We start from the raw sequence: 11504 nt of genomic DNA, 5'->3' as shown, positions 1-11504 counted from the left end.
CTTCATCCAGTCCCAAACATGCTCAATGGGGGACAGATCCGGAGATCTTGCTGGCCAGGGTAGTTGACTTACACCTTCTAGAGCACGTTGGGTGGCACGGGATACATGCGGACGTGCATTGTCCTGTTGGAACAGCAAGTTCCCTTGCCGGTCTAGGAATGGTAGAACGATGGGTTCGATGACGGTTTGGATGTACCGTGCACTATTCAGTGTCCCCTCGACGATCACCAGTGGTGTACGGCCAGTGTAGGAGATCGCTCCCCACACCATGATGCCGGGTGTTGGCCCTGTGTGCCTCGGTCGTATGCAGTCCTGATTGTGGCGCTCACCTGCACGGCGCCAAACACGCATACGACCATCATTGGCACCAAGGCAGAAGCGACTCTCATCGCTGAAGACGACACGTCTCCATTCGTCCCTCCATTCACGCCTGTCGCGACACCACTGGAGGCGGGCTGCACGATGTTGGGGCGTGAGCGGAAGACGGCCTAACGGTGTGCGGGACCGTAGCCCAGCTTCATGGAGAAGGTTGCGAATGGTCCTCGCCGATACCCCAGGAGCAACAGTGTCCCTAATTTGCTGGGAAGTGGCAGTGCGGTCCCCTACGGCACTGCGTAGGATCCTACGGTCTTGGCGTGCATCCGTGCGTCGCTGCGGTCCGGTCCCAGGTCGATGGGCACGTGCACCTTCCGCCGACCACTGGCGACGACATCGATGTACTGTGGAGACCTCACGCCCCACGTGTTGAGCAATTCAGCGGTACGTCCACCCGGCCTCCCGCATGCCCACTATACGCCCTCGCTCAAAGTCCGTCAACTGCATATACGGTTCACGTCCACGCTGTCGCGGCATGCTACCAGTGTTAAAGACTGCGATGGAGCTCCGTATGCCACGGCAAACTGGCTGGCACTGACGGCGGCGGTGCACAAATGCTGCGCAGCTAGCGCCATTCGACGGCCAACACCGCGGTTCCTGGTGTGTCCTCTGTGCCGTGCGTGTGATCATTGCTTGTACAGCCCTCTCGCAGTGTCCGGAGCAAGTATGGTGGGTCTGACACACCGGTGTCAATGTGTTCTTTTTTCCATTTCCAGGAGTATATATATATATATATGATGACTTTTGAATATTATTACGGTAAATACATTGTTTGGTCTCTATCAAAAGCTTTCATTTGCTAACTATGCCTATCAGTAGTTAGTGCCTTCAGTAGTTAGAATCCTTTATTTAGCTGGCAGTATTCACGCTCGCTGTATTGCAGTAGTTCGAGTAACGCAGATTATTGTGAGGTAAGTCATTCATGAAAGGTATAAGTTATTGTCACTCAGGGCCATTCTTTTGTAGGGATTATTGCGCTAAAAACATTGTGCGTCAGTTTAGTGTTGATCAGAATAAGTAAAGAGAGAAATGTCTGAGTACGTTCAGTTCTGCTCAGCTGTTTGAAAATCAAATAACTTAAGGGGTTTAGCAGCACAGTAATTCATAAATTTTTCAAAGGGGAGGTTTCACATAATCTACATCCATACTCTGCAAGTCACCTGACGGTGTGTGGCGGAGGGTACTTTGAGTACCTCTATTGGTTGTCCCTTCTATTCCAGTGTCGTATTGTTCGTGCACAGAAAGATTGTCGGTATGCCTCTGTGTGGGCTCTAATCTCTCTGATTTTATCCTCATGGTCTCTTCGCGAGATATACGTAGGAGGGAGCAATACACTGCTTGACTCCTCGCTGAAGGTATGTTCTAGAAACTTCAACAAAAGCCCGTACCGAGCTACTGAGCGTCTCTCCTGCAGAGTCTTCCACTGGAGTGTATGTATCATCTCCGTAACGCTTTCGCGATTACTAAATGATCCTGTAACGAAGCGCACTGCTCTCTGTTGGATCTTGTCTATATCTTTTATCGACCCTACCTGGTACAGGTCCCACACTGGTGAGCAATATTCAAGCAGTGGGCGAACAAGTGTACTGTAAATTACTTCCTTTGTTTTCGGATTGCATTTCCTTAGGATTCTTCAAAAAATCCATGATTTGAGACACATGGAGGAACGCATACAACACGCCTGTGACCAAATTGCAGGAGACACTCTCCTCTGTGTGCAGTCAGAGTGGTTGCGGCGACTACAGTTGTGCATTGCACGGGATGGACAACAGGTAGAACACGTGTTGTAGTAGTCGGTATGAAGGTAATTTCTCAACTTTGAACATTAATAACTTCTAAACTGTACAAGAAAAATGGTTTAAATGGCTCTGAGCGCCTAGAACCGCTAGACACCGCGGCCGGCTAGGATTCTTCCAATGAATCTCGGTTTGGCATCTGCTTTACCGGCGATCAATTTAATATGATCATTGCGTTTTAAATCACTCCTAGTGCCTACCCCCAGATAATTTATGGAATTTACTTCCTCCAGTTGCTGACCCGCTATTTTGCAGCTAAATGATAAAGGATCTTTATTTCTATGTATTCGCAGCACATTAAACTTGTCTACATTGAGATTCAGTTGCCATTCCCTGCACCATGCGTCTATTCGTTGCAGATCCACCTGCATTTCAGTACAATTTTCTATTGTTACAACTTCTCGATATACTACAGCATCATCCGCAAAAAGTCTCAGTGAACTTCCGATGTTATCCACAAGGACATTTATGTATATTGTGAATAGCAACGGTCCTACGACACTCCCCTGCGGCACACCTGAAATCACTCTTACTTAGGAAGACTCCTCTCCGTCGGTCGGAGTGGCCGAGCGGTTAAAGGCGCTACAGTCTGGAACCGCACGACCGCTACGGTCGCTGGTTCGAATCCTGCCTCGGGCATGGATATGTGTGCTGTCCTTAGGTTAGTTAGGTTTAAGTAGTTCTAAGTTCTAGGGGACTTATGACCACAGCAGTTGAGTCCCATAGTGCTCAGAGCCATTTGAAGACTCCTCTCCATTGAGAATGACATGGTGCGTTCTGTTATCTAGGAACTCTTCAATCCAATCACACAATTGGTCTGACAGTCCATATGCTCTTAATTTGTTCATTAAACGACTGTGGGGAACTAAATCGAACGCCTTGTGGAAGTCAAGAAACACGGTATCTACCTGGGAACCTGTGTCTATGGCACTCTGAGTCTCGTGGACGAATAGCGCGAGCTGGGTTTCACACGATCGTCTTTTTCGAAACCCATGCTGATTCCTACAGAGTAGATTTCTAGTCTCCAGAAAAGTCATTATACTCGAACATAATGCGTGTTCCAAAATTCTACAACTGATCGACGTAAGAGATATAGGTCTATAGTTCTGCACGTCTGTTTGACGTCCCTTCTTGAAAACGGGGATGACCTGTGCCCTTTTCCAGGAACAGTTAATGCTGGTTGCAGATGACGCTGGAGTTGTCGTCCGATGATGCCCCATATGTGCTCGCATAGAGACAGGTATGGTGTTCGTGCAGGCCGAGGCACCATGTCAACACTCTGTACAGACTGTTGGGTTACAATAGCGGTATGTGGGCAAACGTTCATGAATAGCAGCACAAAAGGTCGATTCACCAGACGGACATACAGTTCTGCAGTCACGGCGCGTAATATAACCATAAATCGCTCCTGCTGTCATACGAACTCGCACCCTAGACCGTAACTCCACGTGTAGGTTCAGTGTGTGTAGAATGCAGGCAGGTTGCTTGCAGTCCCTCAGCTTGCCTCCTCCTAATCACACGCAGTCATCACTGGTAGAGTCCTGCATGACCGAGTAAGCGAGCACAAAATACGAGATGGGGCGAGCACACCCTAACTGGATAGGCTGCCCGCACTAGTACTAGTGACCGAGCATAGAAGCCGTGACCGAATACGTAGCACGCAACTTCAAACACATTACACGTGTCATTATCCGTGCGAGACTGCAGCCAGTACGGGCTTCTTATTTGTGGTGTCTCTCTGTCTGCAATCATGCAGTGCGAGGAAACCAGTGCAGTAAGACGAAAGATTGAAATCAATATTTACACGTTGAAGAGACGGGAAGGTCTAAAAAGCCAAGTACGGAGCATATTTTTGGTGGTTGTAGACGAAAACAGTGCGTCTACTGGGTACGTATCGTGCATAAACTGCTCCACATTATTGTGTTTCCAATCGCGAACCACTCTTTTAAAGAAACACAGTTGCGAGAAACCTCACAAAGGTACAGCTCCTTCAGGAATACCGGCAGTAATAAAAAATAGTATTACAGCAAAGTGTGTTGCAATGTGTGCTAAAGATATGAGACCTTTTAATGCTGTTTGCGGTGAAGGTTTCAGAGAACTAGGCCAAGAATTAATACATCTAGGTGCGCATTATGGAAAAGTTAACGTGGCAGATGTCATGCCACATCCCTCTACTATAAGCAGACATGTCAAAGAACAAGCTGATGCAATACGAAACAGTATAATGCCTTCTGTTATTGCGGAAGTTATTAATAAAACATGTGCTGCCACAGTTGATATGTGGACTGATTCGCATAATCAGGTGCACTATTTGACGCTTACATCTCATTACATTAACGCAGATTGATCTCTTGTGATCAATGTTTTATTTACAACAAAATTCCCGGACGTTAGGAAGACGGGAGTAAATATTATAAAAGAAAGTGCTCTATGAATTTAGCTGTGTAACGTACCCGTTCTTGGAAACGTTACTTTTGTATTAAAAGAAAGAGAGAGAGATAGAGAGAGAGAGAGAGAGAGAGAGAGAAAGAGAGAGGTGTTGGATTTGTACAGTAAAGTACAGTGCAGCGAGCCGTGGCGAGGAGAGGTGAGACGTCAGCGGTGGCCGGTCATGCTCGGTTATCCGCGTGTCCGGAATCCGGACATCAGACATGGGGCGAGAACGTGACCGAGCCGAGTCGTGTGGGGCCGGACATGAGCGGCTCGGTCCCCCGTCAACAGGCGAGCCGTGACCGGTCAAACATGGAGCGTTGCAGCACTCTAATCACTGGCACCGAAGCAGAACCGGCTTGCATCAGAAAACATAAAAGACCTCCAGAAGACACAACAGATATCCACCATGCTCTCTCTTCAAGTGGTTCAAATGGCTCTGAGCACTATGGGACTTAACATATGAGGTCATCAGTCCCCTAGAACGTAGAACTACTTAAACCTAACTAACCTAAGGACATCACACACATCCATTCCCAAGGCAGGAGTCGAACCTGCGACAGCAGCGGTCGCGCGGTTCCAGACTGAAGCGCCTAGAACCGCTCGGAAACTGCGGCAGGCGCTCTCTCTTCACTCCAGCCGCCTGGCTCGCGGCTGTCCTAGAGGTAATAGATTTGTAACACTTCGTTGTGTCACTGTAGTGCCAAGTACGGCTCAAATTGCTGCTGCAGATGCTTTACGATGCGCCGGGGTCATACATCGAACACGACGGTCTTCCCTCTCGTTAGTTTCACGCGGCCGACCAGAACCCGGTCATCTTCCGGTCGTCCATCCTCGTGACCACGGCTGCCATCAGTCATGTATTGTGGCTACATTCCTGCGAAGTCTTTGTGCAGTGTCGTGGATGGAACATCCAGCTTCTCGTACTCCGTTACACGACCTCGTTCGAACTCAGTGAGGTGTTGATAATAGCGATTTCGACGCCTTAAAGGGATTATTGACTAACCAGACGTAAACACCTCTTACGTCCGTTACAGCGTGTACTTAAAGCAAATCTGCTTCGCATGCTCATAGCGGTGCTACTAGTGGCAGTCTTATGCAACTGGCGTGAAATTAGAATTGACATCATCTTTCAGATGAAGAAACACACCTAAAACTTTCGGTCATGTCACATAACTACTTGTTGATGTTGCGATTTAATGTATCTGAAAAATTAAATACGTGTGTCATCAGCGCATTCAACAGGACTGGTTTCCTTCATTCAGCCAGGCAATTCCCTTGAATGGGCTACAGGGTAGTAGCTCTTAAAAATTACAGACCTCTAAATAACTGACAATATATTCCATATTTTTACTGTCGTATTTTTTGCTAGCATCTGTAATCGAATGACACGTATGCAAATCCAATGAGGCTAGAAAAAGAAATGTCGCCCTTGAAGGTAAAAAAGAAGAAATTCGACTGATTATTAAAACACAAACCATTAGAGAACAATTAATGAAAACTATTAGCTAAATTTTATTCACAGTGGCCTTCTTAGGCCTAAATTAGACAAAATTCGAAGTGGCTCATTCAAGGTAATTCGCACTGCAGTGCTTAACAACACACAGCCTCCGTCAACAGCAGGTAACTTATTGCTGTGAATATGACAAAATGGTGCGAACTGCACTTCCTGGACATTGGTACAAAGTGTTCAGCCAGAACTTGGCGCTTGGTAACAGAATTATTTACATCGTTGTTATGTCAATAAACCGTAGACCGGTGATGTATTTATTGTGTTATTCCTAGTTATAACACAATAAGAAATGGCGACGAGCCAGCAACGATCTACATTGGCAACTGTACTCACGCAACTTATTCATCAGCACGAAGAGAACCAGAAGCGGCTACTGAACACCCTTCAACCACTTCTACAAAGCGTATTGCAGAAGCAAGAAACACAGTAAGTGCCGGCTTTTTCTTCCTTTGATAAGGCTTTAGAGGATTGGGAAGCGCACGAATCAAGATTACTGGAACGTTTCCAAGTAATCAAAGTAAATGACGCCAGCGTCATAAAATCTTTGTTTTTTCCATGGTCAAAACCTAAGATTTACCGACTGCTGTGCAAACTGGCCCCCATATCTAAGCCTTTAGAGCTCACCTTTCCAAATATTCATTCGTTGCTGACTACATATTACTAGCGGCATACCCATGTTATTTCCTCCCTGGTAGCATTTTACCGGTGCGAGAAACAGCCTAACCAGACTCATAGAGAACGGGCCGCAGAGTTGCAAGTTTTAGAGCGAAAATGTCATTTTGTTACCCTTAAAAGCAAGGAGTGATAGGCAGAAGGAATTGTCAGGGACATGATCATCTGGGGTACTCCAGACAGGGATTTCCAACACGAGGCACTTCCACTCGAAGACCCGTCATCAGACAAAGTTTTGGACTTAGCACAAAGCTTCGAAGTGAGCCGAGCAGCAGGCAAGAAACTGCAGTCGTGGATCGACATGGCAGCCCTTGATATAAAAACATCCGACCCAGCAGCCAATGGCGATTTGGACGCAGTAACTGTGCAGACAGGATGCCTTACCATAAACCAACAACGTCCTCCACCCCGCTCCAGCCGATCAAACTGACCTTGGGTATCGGAACGATTGCCATCGCGTCCGGATTGTTTTAAGAAACATCAACGTGAAGACTGTTCCGACAGATGGGCCTACTGTCGAAACTGTTCTGCCAACGGTCACTTAGCTTCTATACGTTGTAAGTCTCGTCAGGCAAGACAGCCTCCTGGCCAACAGATGAATGTTAATCTGTTAGCCACTATATACCATCAAGAGACGTTCAATAAGCTTTTCGTAGAAGTGCAAATCGCAGACAAACCACTCCAATAACAAGTAGATACCGGCGCAGCCGTGACCATTATGAATTACGGTGCCAATTTAAAACTTGGAGCTCCTTTCTTGCAAGAAACAAAGAGGCGTCTAATGGCGTGTAATGAACATACCATTCCAGTCAAGTCGAATTGCCAAACATACACTCCTGGAAATGGAAAAAAGAACACATTGACACCGGTGTGTCAGACCCACCATACTTGCTCCGGACACTGCGAGAGGGCTGTACAAGCAATGATCACACGCACGGCACAGCGGACACACCAGGAACCGCATGCCGCGACAGCGTGGACGTGAACCGTATGTGCAGTTGACGGACTTTGAGCGAGGGCGTATAGTGGGCATGCGGGAGGCCGGGTGGACGTACCGCCGAATTGCTCAACACGTGGGGCGTGAGGTCTCCACAGTACATCGATGTTGTCGCCAGTGGTCGGCGGAAGGTGCACGTGCCCGTCGACCTGGGACCGGACCGCAGCGACGCACGGATGCACGCCAAGACCGTAGGATCCTACGCAGTGCCGTAGGGGACCGCACCGCCACTTCCCAGCAAATTAGGGACACTGTTGCTCCTGGGGTATCGGCGAGGACCATTCGCAACCGTCTCCATGAAGATGGGCTACGGTCCCGCACACCGTTAGGCCGTCTTCCGCTCACGCCCCAACATCGTGCAGCCCGCCTCCAGTGGTGTCGCGACAGGCGTGAATGGAGGGACGAATGGAGACGTGTCGTCTTCAGCGATGAGAGTCGCTTCTGCCTTGGTGCCAATGATGGTCGTATGCGTGTTTGGCGCCGTGCAGGTGAGCGCCACAATCAGGACTGCATACGACCGAGGCACACAGGGCCAACACCCGGCATCATGGTGTGGGGAGCGATCTCCTACACTGGCCGTATACCACTGGTGATCGTCGAGGGGACAGTGAATAGTGCACGGTACATCCAAACCGTCATCGAACCCATCGTTCTACCATTCCTAGACCGGCAAGGGATCTTGCTGTTCCAACAGGACAATGCACGTCCGCATGTATCCCGTGCCAACCAACGTGCTCTAGAAGGTGTAAGTCAACTACCCTGGCCAGCAAGATCTCCGGATCTGTCCCCCATTGAGCATGTTTGGGACTGGATGAAGCGTCGTCTCACGAGGTCTGCACGTCCAGCACGAACGCTGGTCCAACTGAGGCGCCAGGTGGAAATGGCATGGCAAGCCGTTCCACAGGACTACATCCAGCATCTCTACGATCGTCTCCATGGGAGAATAGCAGCCTGCATTGCTGCGAAAGGTGGATATACACTGTACTAGTGCCGACATTGTGCATGCTCTGTTGCCTGTGTCTATGTGCCTGTGGTTCTGTCAGTGTGATCATGTGATGTATCTGACCCCAGGAATGTGTCAATAAAGTTTCCCCTTCCTGGGACAATGAATTCACGGTGTTCTTATTTCAATTTCCAGGAGTGGATCATATCATAATGTAACCTGTAACATTACCTTCTTAGTCGTTAACAGCTATTCCGCTATTTGCACTTGACACTCTTTTCAGAAATTCGGACTTTCAATGGACGATGATGTTCCGTACTCGGACCTAGAGACACTTCGCCACGATTATGAGGACCCGTTCACCCCGGACCTCAGCACCGCAACGGATTTTGAGGCGCACATCGCACCGAAACGCAATGCACGGCCCCGGTACTTTAAGCACAGTGCGGAAGACATCGGGGACGATCCGCCTGTACGGCGATTTTAAAGTAACTGTCAATGCCCAATCAGAGGTTGTGCCATATCCTATTCCGAAAGCCGGAAGAATTACTGTCAAAATTAAAAGGTGGAAAGGTCTTCTCTAAAACAGACCTTGCAGATGCATACTTTCAACTTCCCCTTGGTACAGAATCTCAACTGTTTCTTGCACTTACCACGCCGCACGGGCTTTATCGTTTAAACGCCTAATGATTGGTATAACAAGTACCCCCGCCATGTTTCAACGGTCTTTGGAACAATTAATATTCAAAGTAGATGAATGCATTAACTTTTTAGACGACATCATTGTAACAGGGAGAACCACGGAGGAACACCTTCGCAATCTGAAATCTTTATTCAGCGTCTTAAGGTCGGCTGGCTTAAAGTGCAGGAAAGAGAGACGTTATTTTTCCAGCCTGAGATTGAGTACCTCGACCACATCATTTCCAGCACGGGCATTCGTCCTCTGGGCCAGCCGGGGTGGCCGAGCGGTTCTAGGCGCTACAGTCTGGAACCGCGCCACCACTACGGCCGCGGGTTTGAATGCTGCTTCGGGCATGCATGTGTGTGATGTCCTTAGGTTAGTTAGGTTTAAGTAGTTCTAAGTCCTAGGGGACTGATGACCTCAGAAGTTAAGGTCCGTAGTGCTCAGTGCCATTTGAACGGTCCTCTGGATAAACATGTCGAAGCCATGATCAAAATCCCAGACCAACAACGCTTAAGCAACTTCGTTCCTTTCTGGGTAATATGTCACATTACTGGAAGATATTACCCGCAGCAGTAACAGAAACCGCCCCCTTGTCCAAGGTACGCAAAACAGGGACGCCTTTCCAATGGACACCAGCTTGCGAGCGTGCCTTCCACAGGTTGAAATCCCATTTATTGACGGCCCCGTGCCTCGCACGTTTTGGTACAACAAAGACAGTTACTGCAACGGAAGCATTTGATACAGGCATCTGAGCAGTCCTGGCACACAGGGAAGCGGATGGCTCTGAGCACTGGGCTATGCATCCAAAACATTGACTCACACCCAACGCAGGTACTCCCAAATAGAAAAAGAAACGCTGGGCATCGTCTTCGCATTAAAGAAATTCCACGTTTTTGTTTACGGCACAAAATTTCACCTGGTCACAGACCTTAAACCGCTGATCTCCTTATTCGGTCCAGCAGCGAAGATTCCAGACAGGACTGCTCACGGCCTCCTGCACTGAGCGCTTCCATTATGCGATTCACTTCCGCGACACTACCGAGCGTGCCAAGGCTGATGCCCTCTCCCGCCTTCCACGGGGCACGATCCAGAGTTCGACAAAGAAGAAATTAAGTGTTTTCACATCGCTGAAGAAGCAGAAGCCGCCATAGATTCTTTTTCCATTACCAGCTCGCGGGTCGAAGACGCAACCGGCAGCGACTGGGTACTCCAACAAGTCCGGAAACACATACTTATGGATGGCCCGGACGACAACCTCCCAAGACTTCCTGTCATCCCGTCAATTCTTTAATGCCCGCCATCAGTTCATGTTGATCGATGGGGCAATTTTACTCGTTTCCGACGAGGGACACACAAGAATATTCATTCCTTATTCTTTACGTCGGCACTTCCTGCAACTATTGCACGAGGGTCAGTGGGGGTATCTCGAACAAAACTCCTGCCTCGAAGGTTCCCTTACTGGCCAGGCATGAACCAAGAGATTGAACGACTCACACCAATGTGTCCATCCTGCCAAAGCCAACAGCCAGCCCCATGACATTAACTTGCTTCTTGGGAACCATGTGCTTGATCTTGGGAGCGGGTGAACATTGATTTTGCCGGACCAGTGTAACGCCATGTTCTTTATAGTGGTTGACGCCTACTCCCGATTTCCGTACATTGTCTGATGCAATGCCACGTCAACTACCAACACCATCACAGCCTTAGAGAAAGTTTTTGCGATTGAGGGTCTGCCGGAAGTGCTCGTAACTGATAACGGTCCACAATTCAGCGAGAAGTTTCGTGCTTTCTGTGCCCAGTATGGCAATCGCCACATTCCAACACACCCTATCCATCCACAATCGAATGTAGAAGCCGAGAAGATGGTCCGTGTAGATGAAGAAATACCTCCAGGATCACTCCACCAATGCATCACTAACTTTTTTCTTGCAGTTACAGGTCCATCCCCATCAGAGACAAAAGTCCCGTGGAAATTATCCACAGACGGCAGCTCCAGACCCTCTTGAGCCTGCTCATGCCAACGCCACGGCCAGTACCACCACCGACTGCTTCCAAGTTCCGTCCTGGAATCTTGGTACGGACGAAAGAATTTG

Source organism: Schistocerca cancellata, chromosome 8 (assembly GCF_023864275.1).
Source record: "Schistocerca cancellata isolate TAMUIC-IGC-003103 chromosome 8, iqSchCanc2.1, whole genome shotgun sequence".
In the NCBI taxonomy this organism is placed as follows: Eukaryota; Metazoa; Arthropoda; class Insecta; order Orthoptera; family Acrididae; genus Schistocerca; species Schistocerca cancellata.
Note: the sequence above shows the minus strand (reverse complement) of the source record.